The sequence below is a fragment of the Anneissia japonica genome, unplaced genomic scaffold (genome assembly GCF_011630105.1).
Source record: "Anneissia japonica isolate Jap-2015-1 unplaced genomic scaffold, ASM1163010v1 scaffold1967_len143799_cov125, whole genome shotgun sequence".
Classification (NCBI taxonomy): Eukaryota; Metazoa; Echinodermata; class Crinoidea; order Comatulida; family Comatulidae; genus Anneissia; species Anneissia japonica.
Window position 1 is genome coordinate 103,004 of NW_022683436.1, and position 15,000 is coordinate 118,003.

The window sequence follows — 15,000 nt, forward strand, 5'->3', positions numbered from 1 at the left end:
GTGTATGCATGGTTAGTTTAAAGAACTATTTATAAGAATGAGATCACCAGTAGCCAACCACGGCCTTTTAGTTCCTCTAATTCCACATATTTCTTATTAATCTATAGACTATTTGCATAATATTTTTATTTCAACACCAATACTTTTGTCAACTATAAAAGTAAAATTTTCCCGTGTGTTTAACTAGAAGTAAGGAATTGGCAGGTATGCAACAAAACGAATTTCAGTAGACAATAACAATTTCTGAAATGAAATAAGTTTCATGATGACCCTGTTTCAGGAACTTAAGATCAACCAACAGCAAGAAAATTCAACAATTCAGCACTCTCGTTTGAAATCGTATGGTAACAAGCCCTGCAGGGTTGCAGTTTCCAGGGGGAGCCATGGGAGCCCCCCAACTCCCTTCGTACACATTGTTAATTTTATAAAGCTTGTTTTTGCTAGCCAATACAAATTCTTTCCTTGGATCATTAGCACACGTTTTATAGGCCTAATACTGACACATACGAGCTTGACATTTTTGGGCAAATTACAAATACAAGAACATGGTTTGTCATAACTCATTTTGCTCACCACACTATGCGATAATGATAGTCGAAGACGAAGAGTTACTATTATTCGATTTTTATTCGAAGTAAAACAGCCTTTGGAGTTTAAATACTGTAAAATTTCTAATTGACTCCTTCTAACTATATGTTTCTGACCCGTGCTCTGATAGAAACTCACCATAACCGCCTATCAATAACAGTCAACGGCCTAACATGATAGTTACCCAGTGGAATGACCGTTAGAGTAATCAATTTTCACTATACACGATAACGCAAAAATTAATATTTCCAGGTTTCTCACAGCTCCCGCTCAGGGGGTAGATTTATTATTTGTGTTCCATGTACTTATGATGACATATGTTTTATGTGTTCTATTTCTAAATAAACATCAACAACTTCGGACCTTCTCAAGCATAGGCAGTGAAAGTTGTCCCTCATCCAAAAAAACAAAAACAATCAAGCGTCACTGGCACTAGGTGAAAGGTCGACCATGTGGCATTCTCTCCTGTTGCGTAATTTTTTTCTGAAACTTGCTTTCTAATTTGTCTAAAACGAAAGTATTATGTCTACGTTGTAATAAATAAATTTCTACACAATAGAATGTTTATTAATTGTTGTCTTATTCTTTTAATGAATTATTATTAACGTATTAGTAAAAAAAGGCTCACTACACACTCTGTCTCTTATACACATCTAGATGTGTATAAGAGACAGTGCTAGCCAATACAAATACTTCTAAAATATGTAAATATCAGCACACTATAGCTAAATTATTTTGCTGTCCTCGCTATGTGATAGTTATAGTCAACTCCGAAGGCGGCATGTCACTTTTTTGCAATAGCAAATTAAATCAAAACAGGGGTTGGAGTTGATTTAAATGCTGTACAATTTATAATTGGCTCCTTCTATTATAGGTTTCTGACCCGTGCTCTGATAGAAACTCACCATAATCGCCTGTCAATAACAGTCAACGGCCTAACCTGATAGTTACCCAGTGGAATGATCGTTAGAGTAATCAATTTTTACTATACACGATAACGCAAACATTAATATTTCCAGGTTTATCACGGCTACCGCTCAGGGGGTAGATTTATTATTTGTGTTCCATGTACTTATGATGACATATGTTTTATGTGTTCTATTTCTAAATAAACATCAACAACTTCGGACCTTCTCAAGCCTAGACAGTGAAAGTTGTCCCTCATCCAAAAAAACAAAAACAATCAAGCGTCACTGGCACTAGGTGAAAGGTCGACCATGTGGCATTCTCTCCTGTTGCGTAATTTTTTTCTGAAACTTGCTTTCTAATTTGTCTAAAACGAAAGTATTATGTCTACGTTGTAATAAATAAATTTCTACACAATAGAATGTTTATTAATTGTTGTCTTATTCTTTTAATGAATTATTATTAACGTATTAGTAGGCCTAGTACATGCAAGTTTGCTATGTCAAAAAGGCTCATTACACACTACCACAAATGTTTGGCTGTGGTATCGCTCAGTCTATTGTCATGGTAACCAAATTAGCAAGCCTCAGATAATGGTATCTCATTGGTGGTTTGAGCAGAGTTTGAGATCGTTTCAAGGGATACCTTGGCCTAGTGTGTTATCTGTCAAGTTATTTTTTTGGTACAGTAGCCTATAACTTAAAGGACAGAAAATAAACTATAACAAAATAAACACATACACAACTAACTGAATGGAAAATTTAATTTTTTAAGCCAATAATTAATTCCACTCAAAAATTTAAATTCCCAAACTCAGCACATTTCTTTTAAAAAAATACAAGTCATAGTGTCAAGTGCATAATACTTTGCTATGTAAATACAATTGTATTAATACTTATTACAATTAATTTACAATTTTAAAACTAAAATACTTTAAAAAAAGTAAAAGTAATTTCCTCTGGCTGGGAATGATATAAGGCCCTATACATTTTTCTATTAGATTATCACCCTATCTAGGCTGGAAAAGTGATGAGGGAGGGAGGCGGGTGTCTATAAAACCGAAGACCGAAGACCCAAAAACTAAGACCCCTATTTTTTCTCTTTTATTTTTATGTTAATACGCCAGGCTGTCACAAAATCAAAATTACGAAATTTTTGGGCGTCTGTTTTTGAAATTTTCAAGGGTCTTCGTTTTATAGACAACTTATATGGGTGTCTACAAAACGAAGACCAAAGACCCGAAAAACGAAGACCTCTAATTATTTTTCAAAATTGAAAGTATTTTAAAATCATCATATAACGGTTTGCTGTTTTTTCGGTGATTGTTTTGTATGGGTAATTGTAAAAACAATACAGTAGTGTCTATTCGTTAATACAATATTACAAAAAAAATAGTTTGCTTGTGGACGATGTTAGTGCTAGAAATGTGAGAAAATAACGATTTAACAGATCAGCATGGTTCCGTGGTATTGAATATACAATAACTAGAAATTGCAAATTGCAAGTGAAGTGCTGCGAAGTACAACTGCATATAAATATTCTTCGAACAAATTATTTATGCGAGTCAAGTGAAAATAATGAATAATAAAACTATAACAAATAATATGAGACACGGCCCATTGTCTATATTAAAACACTTCTCATTGGGTAGCAAAGTGGCAATTTTTTATTTTTGTCAAAAAGTGTCTATAGTGTGGTGAATTATGGTTTAAGTTTTTTTTAATAAAGTTTCAAAAATTTCTATGTATGTGGAGGATGTAGTTGATTACCAAAGGTTACAATTTTTTTTTTTGAAGACTGCATGGTCTAGGAAGTGTACATTTTTTTTATGGGGCAAGTTTCCAAGGGCGGGTTTTCTAGGGGCGAGTTGACTGCCAAAGAGTGTTGCCAAAGTGCGAGCCAGCGTGTTATTTGATCACAAGTGCGAGACATATCACAAGTGTGAGCCAGCGAGCCATGACGTCACGACAATAACTAGAGACGTTAGCCAGTTGTGCGAGGTATCGGCTGAGATTTGTGGAGTACAATTCAAAAAACAACTATAGGGCCTAGAGTAGGATAAGGCTAGCGCGAAATGTGGACGTTGGTACGAGTAGGTTAGTCTACAAACGTCGCCTAAAGTAATTGATTTTACTCGGCAGAACGAAAGAAGGAAACTCCGCTTTTCAGTCGTCTTATGCACTCGTTTTTTGACAAACAATGACCTTTCAGAGGTCAAATTGCTGTCAAGAGTATGAATTGGCTGCTTCGCAGCAATTATACATATTTATATGTATATCTACGTTAGTTACAGTAAATAGTAGGCCTATATGTGCCTGGAATGACCGCAGAAAGATAAGCGTCAACATAGCAAGAAAACTAATCCTATCACCACCATACGCGACAATACGATCAAACAACATCAGGCTATCGTTGCGTGTGTGTATGATCTTAGAAGAACAGAACTACAGTAAACTAAACAATTTAAGCATGCAAAGAATTTACGAAAGCATAGAAGCATATTATGGTTTTACACGTATATGACGATAAGTAAGAATGTCGGACACGAGAAACATGAGAAAGATACTCTCGACTTACAATCGAACGCTTTATCAATGTTCTGTGCTTTCTATCCTCAATGTAAATAATCTTCCTACAGTAGTAAAACCATCACCAAACATAGTGTAGAATTTTGATTTAAATGATTAATCAGCATTAGCAATTATGTTTTTGCACAAAAATATATTAAATGGGACATTAAATAATACATTTTCATTTAGAAAAATATTCAGTGATTTAAATTATACATGATCGTAGGTTAGAGAGACACCTCAATAAGCGCACTTCTGTATTACGATCAGTTAAATTGAGTTTGTAAAACCATACCATGAATCAATGTTTCAAGCTGTTTGATCATGCATGACTGACCGTTTGATGTCAACTAGGCTAGTGATTAAGTAAGTAACTTTATTGCTTATCTTTTATAACAGAGGCACAACCGTAAAGATGTGCAACAATAACAAAATCAGTAAACACTTAATTACTTTGATAAAATATAGTAAGAAAATTAGAACGAAATATATATTAAAAAGGGTTTACAAAAATAGTAACAGAGATAATAATAAATAATATACTAATACTAATAATATAATTAAGTAGGTTAATACATACACTTATACACACACGCGAACACACACATACACACACATACATATACACCCATACACATAACATACCCATATACACAAACACATACATATACATATATACATATAACAGAGTAAATATTGTAAATTTACTTCAATGTAGTGTAATAAACAACTAGATATTGTTCAAAGCACCGCCATTATCTTTTCTGCTAACAACTGCAAACTGATCAGATCCGATCAGATCTCAGTCGGTCAGGTAAACCAATATGATTTACTAAAACTATATAGAAGAATACAGAATACAGAGTGTTAGCGGATCAGAACTGATTAGATCTGATTTGATCGCAGTAGTTGTAATCGAATACGATCTGATCTGATTTGAGACGGTTTTCCAAGCATCAAATTAATTAATTTGATGATTGCCTTAGTTTGCGGAAGAAATGACCAATCAGAGTAGGTAGGCATAGTAATGACGCACCCCCCCCCCCCCCCAAAAAACCAAAAAAAACGTACCTAGTATATACGGTACAATACTAAACTGCTCGTTCGATGATTACAAAATTCACACATTAGCACCAGATTATGAATCTAAATACAAAATGAATACACAAATATAAAGAGTTGCATTAAAGTTTTAACAAAGTATGTATAATCTTAAACTACATAAAAAATACAAGTTTTATATGTGCACACGCACACCAAGCTATATAAACTCCGATTTTCATGGCGGAAGCAGGGGAGGATGGTGGGGACAAAATTATTGTTACGTGTGCTCAGGACGGATGCTGAAAGCAAAAAAACGCACCTGACCAAGACTGGTGTCGAATTACCCACGCTACCTATAATCATGGACCTATTATTAGCGCCGCCAATCCATGCTACGACGTCCATTATCTGGCGATATAAATTCATCTTTCTATACTTTGCTCGAAAAATGGTTTTCTTTCTTTTTTTAAACATATTAATCGATTACAAACCACTTTCTAAATTCACGTATTATCAACAATACATCACATGTGTTATCTATCACAAACACATTATAGATTACAAAATGTAACAATGTAACAAACAATGTAACAAACAATGTAATACAGTATACATCCTGAATAAACACAATGACGAGTATTTATTACAAATTATTTAAAAAATTCAACAATAACATTACCAATAATGATGTCAATGTCACTGGATTTGTCTAAGAAACAATTAAATATATTTATTCATAAATCACTAAGTGTATCGAGCAGACTAGATATCATGCTATAAATGTTTAACTGATATTAGTGAATGACTCCCAACTTCTCAAATATGTGTTGGGTCACAGGTTTGAAAAGTCCTGTACTATTTAATTTAGGTAGGCCGACATAGAGCAAAGACTACTACTGTATTCCTACAGCAAAACATTTTCTTCAGGTGTGTCGATAAATTTTACAATAAAAACACGGATCTACGCTATGATAAATTGATATTCTAAACTGAGATATTACAAAATGTTCAGGCATAAGTAATGCTATAAAATAACAAATAACGATGTCGATATTGATGTCGATGTGAAATGACAAATAAAAATATTAAGTTATAATCTATTAATTATGTCCAGTAGACTTGATGCAATAAATTTTACTGGTAGTTACCATATTATTCCGGTCCCTAGGTGTCAAAAATAAGATGGGCTGTTGCACTAATTGATAAAAATTTGCCATTCTTCATGGCGGTAGTATATAATGTTTGATACTACATCTAAGCTACTGGAAATGTGCTTTGATTTGTGAACTTTGACTTCAATTTGTATGTTTGTTTTTTTTTTTATTCAAAAAAAAATAAAATAAACCAAATATATGTAACGCATTGGTCTATAGAAATTATTTTGGCGTCAAATTGTTTAAAAAATATAAATTTATATTTCCTCAGTTACAAAGGTTTTCAAGAAACCTATTGTACTGGACATGAGAAACCCATAATATGGATACTATTTAAAAAAGCAGTTTGCTAGGCCTTGCCATATATGCTTATTTAGATGTTACAGTAGTGAGTACAAATTTACGCTTTAGCACGACAATAGAAAATAATGTAGGTATACAAATCCCAAGTTACTTGAAATCTTGATTCGAACCCATGTTTCCTTAGACCTTTTTTATGTTTATATTTTTAAAAACACATAAAAACTTTATATCTCATTTCTTAAAACACATACATTTTCTTGTATTAGTTTTAATGATGATGATGATGATGATGATGGTGATCATGAGGATAGTGGTAATTTAATTCAAGATTCCAATTCAACACATAACCAAATCGATTTTATTTGACTATAACGATTTAGTTTAGGTAATAGGCCAACGATTGTTAATAGCAATGCAGTAAATCATATAGTAAGTCTCGTTATAAGCCATTATTTTTTTTAATCCTGTGAATCAATCATGTTGTAACATGATTAAAACACATTATTCTTTCACATTTCAAAATGATGATGATAAGAATTATGACAGGCATATGGATGATTCAATCCAATTTATCAATAAGATTAATGATAATTTTGTCCATGTCAATGTCATCGTATTTGTTATAAAAACTATCAAATATAGTCATTCTGACTGCACTAAATGTCTTTTACACTATATACTATAACAAATATTTAACGGCTGTTATTGGATTATTCTTGTCATCTTAAATGAGTTATTCATAGGTTAATAGTAAGTTTTATAAAACTAAGTCTCGTTATAAGGCATAATGAATGGAGTATAAATACAATATGAAATGGTCAAGTTATTTTCTGCATAATGCTTTTTTATTCTTTTTTAAGTATTGCATTCAACAGGTTAAAAATGAAAACAGTTACAGGTTGTAAATATACTTTAAAATACAATATATTACTATAATTTAAAATGTAGAATAATTACTTATAAAAGTAATGTTAAGTAAGCAAAACAATATATAATATGGCTTGGGCTAGATTTGGGCCTATGCTGGTAAAATACTGATTAAATTTATTTGCAATGTCTAACTTGTTTTTTTATCGATTGACCCTCGTATGTAAAAGACGAGTGTCTTCCTTAATTTTGTTCATTATACCTTTATAGTTGAACAATTTTACGCATATCATATTTGAATTTATAAAAACACAATTCATAATACGATTTTTGAGCTACAATAATGATCCTCTTAAGAAGTTTGTTGTATGTCTTAAGATTAGTTTTTAATTTGAAATATTCCTCAGATTCAAATGATGTTCTTTTAAACATTAGATGAAGTTTATCCATAAATTTGAGAGATCGTATTATGCCATTTGTAATTCATTTGGATTGTTTATGTTTATGCTTTTTAAATTTCACTTTATGAGGCATGTGTATATTATTTTTAACCTCCCTTATAAGATTATTGAAAATATTAGAATTTGAGTTAGGATTGACCTTATATCTATTTTAGATAACATGTTATTTTTAATTTGATTAAATAACTTTGGTTGTAGGTTTTAATATGATATGGATTTTTAAATTTTAATATAGGTTTAGTCCTGTTAAGACAGATAAAATAGGGTTGATGATCATTATATTGTTTTATTAGTATACCAGATGAAGCTTCATTTAATGAATGAATTAGTTTACAGAAGAGATTATCAATCAGAGTCCAAATTTTATTAGAAAATCTGGTGTGGAAAATAACGATACGAATAGGTACGAAATTAATATTTACACCGGTATCCTTAGTACCAAGCTACAGTTCTACTTTCGTGTCCTAAACCATGTATCAGCTATGCATTTAGTTTATGATACTTCTTTCTTCTCATTACCGTATGTTTTAAAGAAACCTGGGATGGAATAAAATAGCTCGAGTACAGTAAGTTGTCTTCAATAGTTTGACGAGTCTTCAGTCGTTGTAAGTTACATTCCACAAGTTATAAATAATATCAGTTTTGTTAGTAAAGCTTTTTCTACATACGAAACATTTTGTGTTGAAATATCGTGTATTAGTCTATTCAATCTGGCGCTTGATCCTAAAAATGTGTATTGGTTTTGTAGCTATTTTGTGAACCCTTTCTATCCAAGTGTCTAAAATCCAGTGTGTGTTAATACATTAATTAACCACAATGAGTTTAATTAATGTATAATAAATGTTTTCAGTCATTTTCTTTATCATATTAAACTAAACATTTTAATAGAATAAGTCTCATTATGAGTCATAATTCTTGTGCAACTGGAAAAAAAACATGGAAATAAACGGCTCTACAATGTACAACTCCAATTTTGTGTTCTATATTGTTTACTTTCGCTTAATGATTTTAATTGTATTCATTCTATTTAAAAGGTATTTGGATGATAACAAAATAACTGATCTAATCCAAGGAGTTTTTGTGGTCTATATTGTTTACTTTTGCTTAATTATGATATCGTTATTGATAGTATAGGTGTAATTTTGCCCTACCTGACGTGGAAATGTACTGAATATCCAGTACGTTTGAAAACAATTGCGAAATCACAAGTTTTTCTCGTGTGGGACTCGAACCCACGATCTCCAGAACACTAACCTGGCATCATACCACTAGACCATCGAGCATGCGCCTGATGACCAATGGTTATTGATTGCATTGTTCTTTTTGAAAGGTATTTGAGTGGAAACGAAATAACTGTCTCATATAGTCTTCGAACATTGTAATTGACAATCCACAAGTGATGAATAATGATACTATCATATTAAACTTTTCAAAATAATGCAGTATTATTGTTTTGAATACAGATAGTAGATGTTTGATCTTTTTATGTTTTGAAAAGGTGATGTTTATTAGAAAATAACCCATCTAAGGCAAAATACCTTCACTGAAAATCCAAAATTACTGAATAATATCAAGTCTGTATTAGAACAACTCTAGTACTCATAGCAAGTCTGTGAGACTTCCGCGTTATTTCACGTTAATCCAGGTTATTCACTGACTTGATGTACATGTACAAAAAAAAAAGAAGGAAAAAAAAACAACTTGAAAGTGTCGTACCATAATCATCATGGCTACCAATATATATGTTGATGATGCGCATGGTATTTTTTTATTTTTGGTATGCATTCTTCTGAATAATCATGGCACGGGAAATCGTTACGTGGCAAGTTCAGATAATATTTGTGGGTAGAGATACCGATATATTGTTGTAGGAATTAAGATAAGATTCTGCCTGTACAGAGCCCTTTCTTTAAAATGTAGGTTATTTATGCAGTTAACTCCAACAATTTCTAGGCATCTTCTTGACTTGTGAAATTAGATTGCGGTCGGAAGTAAGTGGTGGACAAAACAAAACATGAATACACATTAAAATACATAAAATCATGTGGTTAGAAGTGAGTAATTGATAGTAGAAATAACAATTATTCAATTGTAACAATAACAGTGATAATCAACAAAACGTGTTATTGTCTTCGCTCTCTTCATGCGTAAATAATTCAATTATTATTTTCACACAATTTTAGAGGTCTTATAATAGGTACTGTATATTGTGTAGAACTTGTTTTCTAAATTACCCTATATAATATGAAATATATCAGATTTAATGTTTCTTCATGACATAACCGAGTCAATCACGTAAAAGAAAGACACGAAAGATACATTCAACTGCAATTGTCATGAATGATCAACTCAACTACAGTATTCATTAAAAAAAACCACTTATTATTATATAATATTACTTAAAGATTATAGGTGATATTGTATCAACTTTTAAGAGAAATTATACGGTTAGGCCTACTTTTACTATGCTGACAGAGGCATAGAATAGAATATAGAGGCACACATACCCAATTTTTCCTAGTTTGCGATTGTCTAGGTATGTTAAGCTTGGACAATTCGAAACATTTTGAATTGAAATACCCCTCGGGATGTATTTATAGTCTTCACGCACTTACATGTCTAAGTATTACTCAATGTCAATATTTCAAAAATAAGGTTATAGATAGAAGATGATTCGCTACAAAAGCAGGCCTACAGCTTTAAATTGTACGGATCTTGGAATTTGAAATAGAAACCACCTCAGCCCCATTTATGACTCAGACTCACACATGTTTATTTAATCCAAATAATAAAAGCAAATACAGAAAAAATAACAGTATCACAAGAGAAAAAACAGATCTGGGAGACCCTTATAATAGCTGGAACAGCCGCTAGCATCAATAATAATAATAATAATAATAATAATAATAATAATAATAATAATAATAATAATAATAATAATAATAATAATAATAATAATAATAATAATAATAATAATAATAATATCAAATTCAAATTATTCAAAATTGCCTCCAACAATTGAGCGTATAAAAAAAGCAAACCAAAACATCAATACACATTATAATACATAAAATCATGTACTTAGGAATGAGTAATTGATAAAAACAATACCAATTATTCAATAAAATCACTATATATATATATATATATATATATATGTATATATATATACACACATAAATATATATATATATTCAATTCAATTAAATTTTCTTTAAATACAGGCAATTAATATCCATATAACACAAAACAAAACAAGGCAAAAGAAAAAAGATCAATCAACAGATTGAACTGAGCACAAAAAATTGTGAATCATAAAAAAAATTAAAGGACTAGGCCTAAATGTACAGCAGATCTGTCCACCAACAATTTAATTTGGAAAACCTCAGCAAATTACATAAAGTGCAAACAAGCGTGTTTCTGCTGGAGAGCTGTCGCTTACGAAAACAAAAAGTTGAACTTCTTAAAAAATTGAAAAAAAAAAGACGGAATGACACAAGTAATAAAATAGCACTGGCGCTACAATATCTTGGCAACTTTAACATTCTGAGCGATTTGTTATAACAAACTTGTAGGATTCTAAGGTTTGTTTTCTTGACCCAGAGGGCAGAACAATACATACTTATACAATAAGGTCTGAGAAGTCTCAATTTTACATTTTCAGAGCAAAAAGAAATCTTTCTACTGAGTGTGTTGCCTCTTACACATAGAGCCCTATACTGGCACTGGATATCAAGATCGTCAGTGGTATTTGACGAGAGTATGTGCCTAAGATATCTCACAGAATTTACATGGTAACTTATTGTTAAAAAGAAAAGTCTGAGGTTCTCCTGTTTATTTCCTAACATGGGGACTAAAAAGCACACATACTGATTTCGTAGAATTAAAAATAATATCCTGATCAAGTGCATAAGTTTCTCACAGATTCTGACAAGTTCCTGCATGGGGAAAGCAACAGAAGGTCATCAGCGTAACTTAGATTATTAAACATTTTTTAGTTCAGAGCCAACTTGATTATTGTTCAATGTAACGTTAAATTCATTGATGTAAAAATTATACAGTAAAGTTGACATAACACCACCTTGTCTCACTCCGTTAGTTACTGAAAATTCATGTGAGAGACAGTTTCCCTATTTAACAGTGAATCTTTGTACATTGTACCATGACATAAGTAGTTTAACAACAACAAGGAGTACCTGCTTTGATCATACAAAAGAGAACGTTATGATTGACACGATCAAATGCCTTATTGGCATACGAAACAACAGTATACTGGGCTTCCATTTCTATTGTAGTAAAAATCAACAATTTGCTTAAAAATAAAAATGCACGTGTCAGTAGAGAGATTCGACTTAGGCCTAAATGCAAATTGAGTATCACTAGAGTCAGGAGTGCCTTTACTAAGATTCATTAACACTGTTCAAAGACTTTAGAAATAACATGGCAATTGTTCGATAATTATCTTTCCTGGAAACGTTACCGGTCTTTGATTTGACAATTAGTATAAGTACAACTTTAACATGGTCACTGGCAACGTGTCTATGAATAAACATAGAGTTAAAACTTAAGCTAAGAAATATCGCAATTCTATCACCAGAATTTTGTTTTCAAATGCTCACTCGAGAGCTTGTCCAGGTTAGAAGCTTTACCAGTAGGAAGCTTATTAATAAAATTAATAATAATCTCAGGGTTAAAATGAGAAGAATTATAATCAGAAGTGCATTTTCTACCAATGACTACGGTACTTGCTCATTATTTTCAACACAATTGAACAACTTGTCATAGTGTGCGGCCTATAGCTTACAAATTTCCTCATCTCCCTGCACCGTCGATAACTTGTGAGATTTATGATGAGGCAGAGTTAATTTTCTTAACATTTTCTTAGGAACCATTAAAACCATTTAGCATACAGATTTTTCACCATAGAGTCTTCATTTGTTTTTCGTAAACTTTACATGATCTAAGCGCAAGTTTAAACCTGGATCTAGATAGTCTCATAGCTTCAAATATGGTACCAGCCCTGGGACTACCATTAGAGCTCCACCGTCAGCAAGAAAGCCTCTCTAGCAACCCCATGTAAATTCAAAACATGTTTATTCCAACATGGGACAATTTCAAACTTTGAACTACCCTTATTGAAGGAGGATATACATGTATCAGAGGCATTAACAAGACATTTAACAATATCATTATAAAAACTATTAATACTTTCAATGTAATTTGGGTTTTTACAATTGACATCCGAAAAGGAAATATCATCCAAAGGCATATAAGTATTAGGCCTACTTAACAATTCATTTGTCATTCGCCGATACCTATCAATGGACTGAGGAGGGACTTTAGCCCAGTTAACTGTACATGCGTTACCACACCACATTACTAATATTTTCAACACGCAATATTTGGTAGATAACAATTGAAGTACAAGTACAACGGAAAGTGATCTGAGCCAATAAAATTATAACTAACTCGAATACTTTTGGGCCGTATATGAATGTAAGCACCATGAGTTGATAAAATTTAACTTAACCAACTGTTAGTATGAAAAGCATCGCTAACATAAGCAAAAGTACCGGAATCCAACCCTAACACCTCAATATCTGGTTACTTCAAACCCTGCTCAGAGGCAAAACTTATAAGCTCCTTAGCAATTTTTTTATTAGGATCAGCAGTAAAATCGCCATAATAAAAAAAATATTACTTTGATACTCTTCAACAATGAATTGAATATTACCAAGATATTCTGCAAAATGATCACCTTTTTCATAGGGCAAATAACAGGAAATAAATAGTGTTTTGCTATTTGTCTCGGCATTATTTCCTACTTCAATACCAATAAGGTGAGCGTCGTGAAGATCTACAGGAGTAATTAAGTTACCTAAACATTTTCAATAGAATATGGCCACGCCTCCAAAAGGTTGCCAACCAATAGGGAGTTAGAACTATCCATAGCCGATACTGAGACGCAATCAACTTCTTTATGAAGCGATTTTTAAGTGTATCTAAGTCTTCATTAAGTAGCTAGTGTTCCTGGAGAGCAATAATATCATTATTTGCACAGATATCATATAATATGTAATATACATGTTGGGGTAGACATGCATTAAACTCACCGACGATCATAATAGGGCTTGCATTACATTCATCAATTAACGATTGTAAATTATCAATAGTTTCAGCGTAAAGTTGTATTTGTTCAGCTTTACCGTTATAATGAGGCAAATAAACACCAAAGATTGTCATAAGAATTTTATCATTGCAGATAATTTGAATAGCACTTAATCGTGTATTGTCAATACAGATTTCTTTGAAAATTACACCAGGTTTTGAGTACATAGAAATGCAACTCCACAGATTTTATGGGCTGATAACCATTCATACAATCAAATTTATTAATATATTATTATATATATATATATATATATATATATACATATGCATATATCTGTCTCTTATACACATCTTATATTCAATTCAAATTGTCGATATTATTTCGAAAACATGTCCATAATGTAATTTCTGAAAAAAAAATGAAATACTATGAATTAAAAGAAAATGAGTAGCATAATAAGCAATGGGCCTACAATTATTATTTTTTCCATAGCTTACTTTTTTCAAAACACTAGTCGAGTTGATGCATTTAAAGTTTGTAGATTTGTCAATTTGGTGCCACAAAGAATACAGAAATATGTTTACACTGGCATGAAAAATTACATAACTATAAAATTACTTAAATATAAAATAGTTAAGAGGTTACAAAATTAATACGTACACAGATTGCACATCCAAACACTTACGGGGTTACGGCACACTTTACTCTTGGCCCCGGTTTGGAAACATGAATTGAGTTAGGAATGAAAGATTGTCTGAAGCGAATGTTTTTGTTCGATGGATGATGATGATGATGATGACAAAGACAATGATGATAGTAATGATGATGACGACGACGAAAAAGACAAAGAAGACGTTAATAATGAAAAACGTAGATGCTGTCTCTTATACACATCTAGGTGTGTATAAGAGACAGGTGATATGACACCATATTCTTATTCTCCCTTGGGAATATCATATTTCATAAAAATTTTAATTCATAATTTGAAAAAAAGT

General features: G+C 31.8%; 1 non-coding gene and 1 pseudogene across 1 annotated transcript; both read right to left on the reverse strand.

Moving 5' to 3' along the window:
* The window catches only part of LOC117100035, a 90,742-nt pseudogene that overhangs the window by 66,294 nt on the left and 9,448 nt on the right, over window positions 1-15,000 (reverse strand).
* Trnat-agu lies at window positions 9,105-9,176 on the reverse strand. The gene has a single exon. It is a non-coding gene; the product is annotated as a tRNA-Thr (tRNA).